The sequence below is a fragment of the Ambystoma mexicanum genome, chromosome 2q, assembly GCF_040938575.1.
Source record: "Ambystoma mexicanum isolate Mex_15411 chromosome 2q, UKY_AmexF1_1, whole genome shotgun sequence".
Classification (NCBI taxonomy): Eukaryota; Metazoa; Chordata; class Amphibia; order Caudata; family Ambystomatidae; genus Ambystoma; species Ambystoma mexicanum.
Genome location: NC_090924.1, coordinates 1,027,339,456 through 1,027,352,387, shown reverse-complemented (window position 1 = coordinate 1,027,352,387; position 12,932 = coordinate 1,027,339,456). Strand labels below are relative to the sequence as shown.

The 12,932-nt window shown below is 42.2% G+C and overlaps 1 protein-coding gene across 1 annotated transcript in view; it reads right to left on the bottom strand.

Annotated features, from left to right (window-relative positions):
* CFAP69 (cilia and flagella associated protein 69) overlaps nt 1-12,932 on the bottom strand; it is a 1,486,345-nt gene that overhangs the window by 109,998 nt on the left and 1,363,415 nt on the right. The gene's annotated exons all lie outside the window — the stretch shown is intronic.

The following is a 12,932-nucleotide window of genomic DNA, read 5'->3' as shown; positions in this document are numbered from 1 at the left end:
GTTTGCCTCCCTCGGTCGGGTTCAATACGGCTTTCAATACACTTCCTTCTGTGGCATTCACAAATCTTAATGTCTTTTTAAACAGTTCAAGATGGACAACCCTCTGCCGGGTTCACTCTTGTCAACACACTATTCTTTGGGACTTTAGTCTTTGCCCCTCTCCATTGGCATTCCCTCCTTCAGGTTCACTCTTGCCAATCTCACAATTCCTTCAACTTTCAACCTTATGATGTGGGATTCACTTCCCTTCTTCGCAGTCATCTGTCGGTCAAAGACTTTAGACTGTACAGAGGATTTTACTAGACCCCCAAATTACCACTTTGACCCTCTTCTCGCCTTTCTTCTGGTAATAGTAATTTCACTGAACAGGTAATCGCCCAGAGTTTCTCGAGTAAGCACCCACGTGGTGCCTGGCTCATCTGCAGATGGCTTTCCCCTTTTACATTTACAGTTCTTTGCACATTCTGCAATCAGCCGTTTGCTACTTTTGTTCAACAGAGTTCGGTTTCTTTATCAGTTCTCCCCTCAACTCAACAGCTGTGATGAATCGCTTGGCTTTCTTCACATCGGAGGTCAAAGCTGGTACCACGGTAGCAGGAGTCTCTCTCTGTCCTGCTTATCAGCTTAGGCACGCTCCGTATACCGTTGACATCTGCTGTAGCACACTTGGGCTATTGTTCGCGTTCTTACAATTCCTTCCACAGAGGTTTCACAGGCCTTGGTCAGAAAGGGCAAGGTCGCTTCTCTCCTTGTCACCCTCTCGGTTTGCGCCGTCTTTCTCCTCCTCTTGAATTGGCGTACCTGGATAGCTGTTTTATTGTGCAGTCTGCCTTACTCGTCTGGTGCACTCGAGCTCCATATTTTATCCCTGTGGGGAAAGGAAAGGGGAGTCAGGTATGTGTGATTCTAGTCAATTGCCTGACTTTGCCTGACCTTTGTTTTGGAACATGTTAGGTAAACGGCTTGGGTGTTAGTCTATTGTCTTTTGTGGTATAAACATGTTTACTCGTTGGGAAAGGGGGTACAGTGTGTCTGAACGACCTACATGGTAGGATGGGGAAAAGGTGTTGTATGGAATTATAACCCTCATAGGGGAGGGTTGGTAAACTTAAAAGGATGAGTTTGGTAGGGTGTGTGAAATACACAGGACTGACTGGGATTATTGTTATGAAAGGAACATGGTGAATTGTGGGAACGGTAGTGTTTTGTGAAAGTAGACTAGGTGTTCGGGAAAGAATAATCATAGGGACGTGGAGAAGAATGGTTGGAAGTATTCCCATAGGGACCAGGAACCAGATTCTGGATGAGATGGTTTCTGAATGTAACAGGGTTTGAAATCCTGGGGGATTTGTTACAGATGGATGGATCACTGGATTTGGGCAAGGAAGATTCCATGTGAGGAAGTGAGGAATATGTGGTACAAAAGCCTCAGGGATGCCTTCCTGCCCATTATAATACTGCATCTTACCTGGGGTATTTTCCCGAGCACAACCCTGTGCTCCCCAACCCAGGGATTCTTAAGGTCAACTTGGGCGAATACCCTCCGATTTCTCACAACAATGAAGGTGAAGGGGAGCATGTGTGCTCTGAACTGGGACTCGCAGCAGTGGCGGCCCATGTCGGATCAGCAGCGTGCTGCTTAGTGTTTCTATGGAAATCCAGTGAAGGGACATCCTTGGCAGATCTCAACCTCTTCCCCAAAGAAGAAGGCTCCAAAGTCGTCTGGATCTGGTGGGGATATGTGCACGCCCGGAGGCCCTGCCTGGTGCCCTTTCTTCCTTCAGCCATGCCACTAACCTGCGATAACGGTCCTGCTTTATTTTGGTTGGAAGACTTTGGCAGTTCTCGCATCCATCCTCTTTGTTGTCAGGATGCAGACAATAGAGCCACCTTGTGTGCTGGTCTTCAACGTATATGTTCCTAAAGCCACATCTGGTGCAGAGCTTGAACAGACTACACTTGCCTGCTTCCAACATGGCGATCCATGAAGTAGGCCTCAACTAGGCCTTCTGAACAGGAAAAACAAAGATCCGATGATGTAGCGGTCGAGAGAGGTTTGGACAAAAATGTAATGATTTATCTGTGAAAAAATTATGAACAGGAAAAAATAGCTCAACGATCAACTGGAGAGGACTCCCAGCACTAAAGCGTGCAGTAAAAAATCTGAAGATGGCCTCGAGGGTGGGGCTTAGGTAGACATCCATAATTTGATGGGTGCAGTATAACCCAGGCATCAGTGATTGGTTAATGGAAGAAAGTTGGTTTTCAAGCTTTAAAGCAAGACTGCTTTCTTTTTAATCAAGGATTCCTGTCCTGACAGCAGGGAATATTCATGAGCATATCAATCCATGCCAGACCCCATGCTCGAGAAACTTGCTTTATGGACAAACATGCACTCGCTTCGTGAGAAGTAGGCTTATTTGGAGTAAAGAGACGGAGGTCCACCGCTACAGAAATATGAGGAGGGCCTAGGATGAGGAAGAAGGACTAGAACAAGGAACTGGGAGAAGCAATGAGGAAGAAGAACTAGGAAGAGGAATAAGGACAAGGAGGAGGAGTTAGCACAAGGAATAGGAACAGGGGCTGCAATTATGAAGTGGGATAAGGAAGAAGCAGAAGGAAATAGAGGGTTCAGGAAGAGGGACTAGGATGAGGAACTGGAAGAGGGACTATGATGATGAAGGTAGATGGGGAAGAGATATACAAATTAGAATGAGAGAATAAAGGAGGCGGACGAGGGGCTAGGGGGAGTAAGAGGGACTGGATGTGGGGATTATGAAGAGGTAGAGGCAGTAGGATGTGGAAGGGAATGAGGGAGTGGGACGAGGAAGGAAGATGAGGGGAAGGAAAAGCATCTAGGACAAGTAACAGGAATGGGGACGAGAAAGAGCAACTATAACGAGGAAGCAGGATGACGAATTAGGGCTATGTGGAGAAGAGCTACTGAAAAAAGGAAGAAGCACCAGGATGCAGAACTAGAACAAGGAAGAGGAAGAAGGGAAGAGAATGAATTACTAAGAAATAAGGTGGAGGGGCTAGAACGAGGAAGAGGGGTAAGAAAAATGGACAAGGAACATGAACAAGAACGAGATACAGGGGCTAGGACAAGTAATAAACTAGTAGAAGGAAGAGGGACTATAAAGGAAGCAGAATGAGGAAGAGGGACTTGGATGATAAGAATGATTAGAACAAGGAAAAGCAATCTGAATAGAAAATAATGCAAGAAAGAGGAGTTGGGAAGAAAAAGAAGAGTTGGGAAGAGCAAGAGGGGCTGTGAAGAGCAAGAGGGATTAAGAAGAGCAAGAGGGACTGGGAAGAGGCAATAGAAAGAGCAAGATGGATTAGGAAGAGGGCGAGGGAATGCAAAGAGGGATAAGGAAGTGGAGGATGGCCTCGGAAGAGTGACTCATAAGAGAAAGATGAATTAGGATTAGGAAGAGGCAGTACAATGAGGAAGATGGTGTACGATGTGTAAGATGAAAAGGGAGTAGGACAAGTAAGTGTAAGAGGAACTAGGGTGGGGAAGGGCAGTAGGATGAGGCAGGAGGAATAGAATGAGGGAAAATCAAGCTACAGGAATCAAATGGACCTATTATTGACTTGGCAACTCCTAAAGGCTATAGATTTTCTGGCCAAAATAGAGAAGGAGGAATCAGGGGTGGAGTGGCAGTTATAGTAAAGGAAGAATTGTGTTTATTTAAATGTTCCATGAGCTGTGAGAGCAGTGAGATCCTTCATTAAAAAGTTACCTCCTCCCCGGTACATTGCACCAATATTGTTGTGATCTATCGGCCGCCTAATGACATGCCAAATTTCAACGAAGACCTTACTGATTCATTGTCCAGATTAAACACAGCAAACTGTTCCACATTGAGGTTAGGGGACCTGAATAGATGGAAAGGAGACTGCACCGATAAAGAAGCACTAGTATTAGAACAATCACTGAATAATATAGAGATGGTTGTTCAAAATAATGAGCCCATGCATAATAAAGGAAATATATTAGATTGGATTGCTACTAGAAATCTGTCGGTAAATTCAATGGTTACGGAACCATGTATTTGGTCCGACCATTTCTTCGTTACGTTTCAAATAACATTGCTAGGTAAACAGACCTTAAGGAGCAATATACCTAAAAAAAAAATCACCAGCAGAAATTTAAAAAAGGTATGAAAAGAACACCTAGAAAGCCATCTGCATGAAATTATGGAAATAACTCTGATCTTGATCCACCTTGTGTTTTGGCAGCAAGATGCAAGGAGGACTTGGAGGTAATGTTGAATAAGATTGCACCTATGAAAACCAAGATGGTCAGGAATCAAATAAATTGTCATAGCTGGTTCTCCCCAGAATTAATGAAGATTAAACAAGAGAAGAGGACAGCAGAACGGATTTGGAGTAAAAATCGAAATGAGGAAAATAGAACTATTTGGAAGAACGTAGAAAAATGTTATAGAAACGGGTATCTGTGACGCAAAAAACAATAACTTAATGGCGAAATTGGGAAGGCAGTTAATAACACACAGAAGCTTTTCGAGATTTTGAAGAGTTTAGAAAAGCCGCAGGTACGAATGAGGAGTGTATAGGTGTCAGGGGTATATACAAAAATTACAGCAGAGTCCACCCCAGACATCTTGTCTGAGATTGATGTGAGAATTAGTGGGGAAAGTTCCCCACTGTTGAATTTCTCGGCTATCTCTGTTAAAGATATGCAAAGACACAGAGGAAAATGCGACCGACAGCCTGCCCCGGGGATATTATTGCTGCAAAAAGTATCCTGAATAGTGTTGATATTTTTGCACCATTTTTGACACGTTTTACAAACGCCACCTTTACACATAATACTATTCCTGATAGTATCAAGAAAGTAGTGCTCACACCATTACAAAAAAAAAAAGAAGGGACTAGACCACATGGACGCAAGTAATTTGAGGCCCATTACAAATGTCCCATTTCTTTTAAAGATTATAGAGAAGATGCCCACGATACAGTTTCAGGAATACATACAGCAGGAAAATATTTTACACTCCAGACAATTAGGGTTTAGGTCTACTTATGGAACCTAGAGTGCGCTCTTTGACTTACAGACTCAGATGCTGGGAATCGTGGATCGGAGTAAAGTCGGGCTACTAATGCTGCTCGACTTTTGATCTTTTAGATCATCAAACGATTTTGACTACCTTGTCAACCATGGGCTGCTGCTCAAAGGATGCTATTGGATGGATTGAATCTTTCCTCTCAAATAGAAAGTCAAGGGTCTGCTGGAGTCAAGCCACATCTATGAATAGAATGTAAACCATACATTACTAACAAGAATTGTGAAATTCTAGTTCGGGCAATTATTATGCCCAGACTAGACTACTGCAATGCGCTGCTGAGGGGCGCTAATAAAAGCAGCATAAATAAATTCCAAATTTTGCAGAATTATGCAGTACATATTATTAAAAACATTTCACATAGAGACCATTTGTCCACTGCCAGAAACAAATTACATTGGCTGCCAGTTGAATCTAGGATCCTTTTTAAAGTAATTACTATAACAGATGAATGTCTTTTTGGATCCGCACCATCTTACCTTAAGGAAAGCTTTGCCTTGCAAACATATAGGAGAGACACAAGATCGAGTAATACCTTTTGGCTTATTTGTCCAAAGGTTAAGAGAAGAAGAGGGAGTGGTCATTCTTTTCCATTCCAGGCAGCTAGTGCCTGGAATGTACTCTTGGTGGACCTACGAAGAGATAGTAATCTCCTAACGTTCCGCAAACGATTGAAGATATTGCATTTCATTGAAACAGCCTTGCTCGTGATTAGGAACCCAGGTCAGAAGTGTCTGTTTTATGTGTGTGTGTGTGTTTCTTTCTGTGTGCCCTGATGCCTGCATCGCATAATAAATTAATAAATAAACAATAAATAATGAAGATTATGAGAGAGAAAAACTTCTAAAGGAAGAGAGTCTAGGATCGAAGAATGACTATGGCAAGGAAGAGTGTCTAGGAAGAGGCACTGGCATGAGGAAGAATGGCTAGGAAAATTATAAACTAGGAACAGATAGAGGACCTAGGAATAGGGACGAGAAACAAGAATAGGGATATAGATAGGATGATGAACTGTAACGAGGATGTTGCAAGAGGAAGAGGGGCTAGAACGATAATAGGGACTAGCAATAGGAGTAGGGACTAGAAAAGAGGAAGGGGTTAGGGGCTAGGACAAGGAAGAGAGCCTTAGACAAGAAAGAAACAGGTCTGAGGATAAGAAAGGAGGACTATGATGAGGAAGCTGAACTTGGAAGAGGGATTAGAGATGAGTAACATTAGACAGGGTGAGGGTGAAGAAAAGGGACAATGAAGTGATACGAGGATGAGGAGAAGGCATTGGGATGAGAGAGTGCTGGCAAGAGAAAGAGCGGCTTGCAAGAGGAAGATGATTTAGGATGAAGAGGGAGTAGGATGAGCAAGGGGGGCTAGGACAAATAAGGGGAAGAGGGACTGGGATGTGAAAAAGTAAATGGGATGAGGCAAAGGGACTAGATCGAGGAAGAAGGCCTATGCATTTTAAGAGGAAGAGGGAGTAGGAAGAAGAACTAGTATGTTAAAGATAAAGAGAGGAGCTACGATTAGTTGCCACTAGAACAAAGAAGTGGGAAGAGGGACAAGGGAAGAGAGACACAGAATAGGAATTAGGACAAGGAGGTGGGGCAAGATAAAAGTTGAAGGGTGAGGAAGACTACCTAGGATGAGGATGTTTAAGAGGGAGTATGATGAGGAAGAGGGAGAAGGAAAAGGAAGAGCAGCTAGGACAAATACGAGGAAGAGGGGCTATGATGATTATGAGGAAGAGGGGATAGGACTAGTAAGAGAGAGGGGCTATGATGAGGAAGGGGGATTAGAATGTTATGTTACATTATTTTGCATTTATATAGCGCATTATGTGCCATTGGTATGATCTCAAGGCGTTCAGAATGAGGAAGAGGTGTGTGGTCAATTGGGAGACATGGGACACAATAGGAGACGAGCCCATGGGCAAAGACATATTGGCAAGAAATCTTTAGCCATATTCGAGAGATATTTGGGATACAAATACCTATGTGCCCAAAGGTAATTTTATTAGGGGTGGTGGCAGAGGGTATGTATGATGCAAGCAGCCCAAGAGCCACACTAATCACCCATATGCTCACCGTAGCGAGGATTGCCGTGACACATAATTGGAAATCGGAAGAAGGCCCGATACTTGCAATGTGGTGGGTCAGGATGTGGGGAATTATGGCCATGGAAAAAGTAAAAGAATTGGCAATGAGTAAATACCAAAGTTTTGTAAACACATGGCTCCGATTTCATGAGTTTGTATCAGAAAGGGACCAATTCTATCATAAACATGCTCTGCTCCATGACTTTTCTGTGCTGTGAGTAAATGTTGGCTGGCCTGGACGTAAGAGGGGGAACCCTCACAAAGACATTTGATGGAACTGGCCTAACCCATGAATGCAAATAAGCAACTATATGTATACAGGCCAACCACCAAAGTTGCTATTGTTGGGGAGTTGGATAGGGGAGGGGGGAGGTAGAGGGATATGGGGGAAAGAAGAAATATTGTGAACCTGAAAGCTATACTATCAACTGAGACTGTGGTAATTGTTTGACTATGTTGACTAACGGAGTTCACCGGAAAAATAAAGCTTTTAAAGAAAAAAAAAATGAGGAAGAGGGACTAGAAAGATGGAGAATGACTAGCATGAGCAATACGGAGTATTACAAGGAAGAAGGGCTATGATGGATCAGGATGAGGAAGAAGGAGTTGAATGAGGAAGAGTGGCTAGGACAAAGAGAGAATAGGTCAAGGAAAAGAGACAAGGAAGAGGTACTAGGTTGAGGGATAAGGCAAAAGGGCAGGATGAAGAAAATGGATGAGGAAGAGAGACTAGTACGAGGAAGAGGAGCCATGATGAGGAAGATAAAGAGGGGTTATCATGAGGACGATGGACTAGAACTAGGAAGAGGTAAGAAGAATGAGGAAGGTGGATGAGGAAAGGGGACTAGGCTGAGGAGGAGGAATTAGGACCAGGAATAGGAACAAAGGCAAGGACGAGACAGAGGGACAAGGAAGAAGCAAAGGGACGAGGGACTGGTATGAGGAACATTGACTAGGATGAAGAAGTGGAAGAGGGACACTGATGAGGAAGAGGGGTGAGGAAGAGGGGGTAGGCGAGTAAGAGGTAGTGGGGCTAGGATGAGGAAAGGTATCCAGAACAATGTAGAGGAACTGGGAAGAAATGAGGCAAGAGGGTTTAGGATGAGTAAGAGGAAGCAGGATGAGAAAGGGGAAGATGGACTAGGACAAGTATGAAGAAGAGGGAATAGGAAGAGAGAGAGGAACTAGAACGAGGACGAGGGACTGTGACAAGGTCTGGGAAGGAGGCTGGTATGAGAAAAAGGGAGTAGGATGAGGGAGAGGACGTGGAAGAGAATGGAATAAAACAAGGATGAGGGACAATGAAGAGTGACTAAGATGTAGAAGATGAGGGAGGAAGCTAGACAAGGAAAAGGATTGCTAGAAAGAGGAAAAAGAAAAGGGTTGCCAAAGACAGAAGGATGAGGGATAGGCACTAGGTAGAGGCCAAGTGACTAGGAAGAGGGTTGCAGATGAGAGAAAGAGGGACTGGGAAGAGGATCAGGAAGAGTAAGCAGAAGATTATTTCGAGGAGGAAGAGGGACTAGGACAAGAGACAAAGTCAGGGAATGGGGACAAGAAAGAGGGATCAGGATGAGTAAGAAAAACAAGGAAAAGAGACGGGGAAGGGAAAGCAAGACTAGGACAAGGAAGAGGAAGATGGACCAGGACAGGGAAGAGCAAGAACCACTAACACTGTTAATTAGCCTAGATGTATTACAGAGCTCTGCATTTTTCCTCTGTTTACTCGTGCCTGTGCTGAGACATACTGAGAGAAATAAAGCATGGTTGGTTAGCGTCAGGTCACAAAAATAAACAATCTGTGATGCAGCCATTGAATGCCAACCTAATATTCTACTTCTCAAAGCGCAAACCTTCACTCCCTTATCTGTAGCAATGTTTAGGCCATAAGGTGGTACTATGGCACCACCAAACATACCAACACTAAAACATTACATCCATGATGAAACAGCATTACGGAAGAAATGTAAACAATAATAATGATAAAAGGGAGCATCTCTTGTGAATTTTAGTATCCCTGACTTACTAAATTAAAAAGAATGAGACATTAGAGAAGAAGATTTGTGAATGATGGTAAGAGACATAAAAAGTTAATTGACCAAATATTTTGAGACTGACACAAAATGTCAGCTAGCCTTAGGAAAAGGCCTTGTGTTTAAACTCCATCGCCCGTTCCACCATTTAGTGGTTGCAAGGAAAAAGAGTCCTTCCATATGCCGTAAATTCTCTAATTTTCTATTCTACCGCATAACTCAGGAATATTCCAGAGTATATTGAAGAATTCTATTCTTGACATGTTTATACGGTTTCACTCTTGCAACATGCCACATACGGCATGTAGCTTTTAGTCAAAGGGCAACTGCTATGTACTTTCAAGGCAAGGAACTGATAAAGGAAAAGGTTGTGCCTCCTTTTTAGTGCCAAGATTTTAGGAATGTGGATTAATTTGGTGACAAGAGGTGGAAAATGTCTGAGGAGAGTATAATGGGAGAATTTGAAACTCATATTTCGATTGAGTATATAGACAGCCTTGTAGATGGAGAATGCCAATCTGAATTGCACTCTCTAAATAACTGGTAGCCAGTAGAGGGTGGTTGGGGTTAGTAGTATAGGTTGTCTGCAGTTGGTGTACAGAACCACTTAATGTAAGAGAGGGCATGTGCTTTAAACTTCATTCTCACCATTTCAGACAGCCAAAAAAGCCTTTTTCACAGAATGTGCTTTCCAGTAGAAATATCTCTGCATATTCCACATAACCTACTGGTCAACCAGACCTCCATAGGTAAGGGAGCAAACACAACCTTATGCTCCCTCCAAAATTATTTTAAGATCTGCAAATAAATGAAGACTTTGAACATCAATAACCATGAAGGAATATTTCAATTGAAAGGCATCCGGTTCTATTATACTTTTAATATGGAAAAACTTGCCCTGGAACCTAAGACTCCAACACAATTACATACATTTCTGAGAGGCGCTGATGACAAATGTATTCCAGCATGTGTCCCTCAAAAATCAAAATCACCATTGTTAATAGCAAGATCAATATAAAGACAATCGTAACATGGATGATACCCCAAGAGCATTGAGTTCCATACGAGATTGAGAGGCACTTAAAAGTAAGACTACCATTCTACAAGTATCACCGTCCTCTTCTATTTTACCACATCTGCTTTTCAACCTATTCTCAGGATCTGATTATAAATAAAATACCTAGCATTCATAGAGTCCTGTTGTCTGAGAATTCAATGAGTATAACTAACCTTTGCAAATAAGACTAACATCTGCAGCGTGATTAACAAAATGACAAATAATAACCCATCATGGTGTTCAGCAAGTAACAGGAATTCAGTTCACCTATTGAAGCCAAGAATGTAACCTCCACAGAGAAAGGATCTACACATTTACAAACCTTCAAACCATGAAAATTAAACAAATAGCTAACAACTACTATTTCAGATCAGAAATAGGGTGTCTTTTTAATGGGTTCAGCTGGTGAGATGTCAAAATCTAATGATTGAAGATGTCATTATTTTTCAATATGAACTTCAACAAATGCAATGCAAGGGAATCCGCATATAATCAATGAATCTGTTACACACACATGTACATATATATATTCAGTAAAAGTACCTTAGTTCGATAGACGTTAATGGGAAAATGTAATGCAACAAAACCCTTGAAATTTGGCAGACAATTCAGGCAAAGTCACATTACTCGCCCCCTGTTATGCAGCGTATGACCACAATGATGACATCGACAACAAAACGTTCCCATAATTTCCAGTCTGGGGTGCCAGGGAAAAACGTTTTGTTTGGAAAATGTTATCCACATCCGACATGCAAGTCAAATGTTATTAGCAATAGAATTTTCGGATTTCCAAGGGACCATGACACTCACCTTTACTGCTGCACTATTATATATTTATATATATGATATGATAGTTTATTTATATAGCGCCTATACACAATGTGTTTCAAAGCGCTTCAAGGCAAGGGAGCAAACAAGGGAAAAAACAATGACATTCTTACAGGCCATGAACAGTAAGGATGTGAAATTAACTATCGTACTAAGCCTGATGACATTTCAGATAGTGCAAGAGCTAAAACATAGATAAGGAAGGGAGGGGGATAGTGGGAAGGAAATGGAAACAGACAGGCGACTACCGTACTAGGCCTGACGACATTTCTGGTAGAGCCAGAGAAAAACAAGAGGTGAGGGAGAGGGGTGCAGAATGGGAGGGGAGGAACAAAACAAGCGACCATCGTACGAGGCCTGATGACATTTCAGATAGTGCTGGAGGGGGCCTGGGGGGGACTAGTAAGGGAAGGGGGAGGGGGAGGAGACAGACAAGGTTGCTCTCATACTAGGTCCAGGGACAATTCTGATAGAGTATGTGCATAGAAGAAAGGAAGGGGAGGAGGAGGTAACAGAGAGTAAGCAGTCAAAAAGAGTGGAGAAGCAAGAGGGGAGAGCGAATACAATTGCAGAAGTCAGTAGTAACTCATAATGTTGCAAGCTAGGACACAAGATGAAGATGGGAACAACATGATTCAGGGCCACCATGAGTACAAGATGCAGAGGAAGTCCAGCATGAGAATTGAGAAAGGGTAACACACTGCAAAACAATGAAGTATATGTATATATATCAAGATGCAAAGGAAGTCCAGCATGAGAATTGAGCAAGGGTGATGCACTGCGAAACAATGAAGTATATGTATATATATTTGCAGAAAAAAAAATGTTGGTACACGTACAAAAAAAAGGTCGGAATGCACCCCTAAAAGCAGCACAGAAACACAGAGTTGGCTTCCAGCAAAGAGGCAGGGACACTAGAAGGATTCCTGACAGGCAAAATCCTTTAATTATAAATATGTCACATAACAAAGAATGTAACAGAAAAACAACGCGTTTCGCAGTGCACACACCGCTTATCACGTTGGAAAATTAGACATAAAAAGGAGACTTTAAATGAACACAGCTGTCTCTCTGGTTACACCCTATGATAGAGTGTCTCAATTGAAAACAAAGTGTTTATCTGAACAAGAGTGGCAGACATATTTTAGTTTCTGATAGCTAGCATGGTTCCAACTGCTTAACCGGTGCATAAAGTTAACACATACAATACGGTAAAGGCAATCTGGTGGAGAAATAAGTGTAGACTTGTCACAGTGCCCTCTTAACTTAGAGTATATCTTGTTCACAACGTAGCAGCAAAGCATATCCTGCATAAAGGCAGCAACTGATGATGCTCTAACAAGAATATTAACATAAGCATATGTGAATACAAACATCATAGCATGTCATTGTAAATAAATAACAGTTCTTTGTCTGTCAACCCAGAGGCTATCATTGTTTCTGTCACAGGATGCTGCTTCGAACATGCTAGGTGGATTTGTGTATTATGAATCTCCTCCACCTGCTACCTAGTGGACACAATTCTAAACGCTGCATTAACCCATTATAGAATCCAAGCATATCTATCAAGCGACCGAATGTCATGTGAAATAATGCAAAGTTGCAAAAAAGCTCAGATATGCGGAATCTGACATAGACCACCATGGTTGAGAGTACATAAAGTGCAAAGTGCTTATAATCTTATTTGCTGTAAACATTTTGACTTGTGCAAAAGAGCAAAGCAGCATTTGGCTAGAATATGTCAAGTCCAACATACACGGCCATCAACAAAGATGTATATGGTAGTCATTTTTAACAAATAATGAAGAAATACATATTGCACATTATAT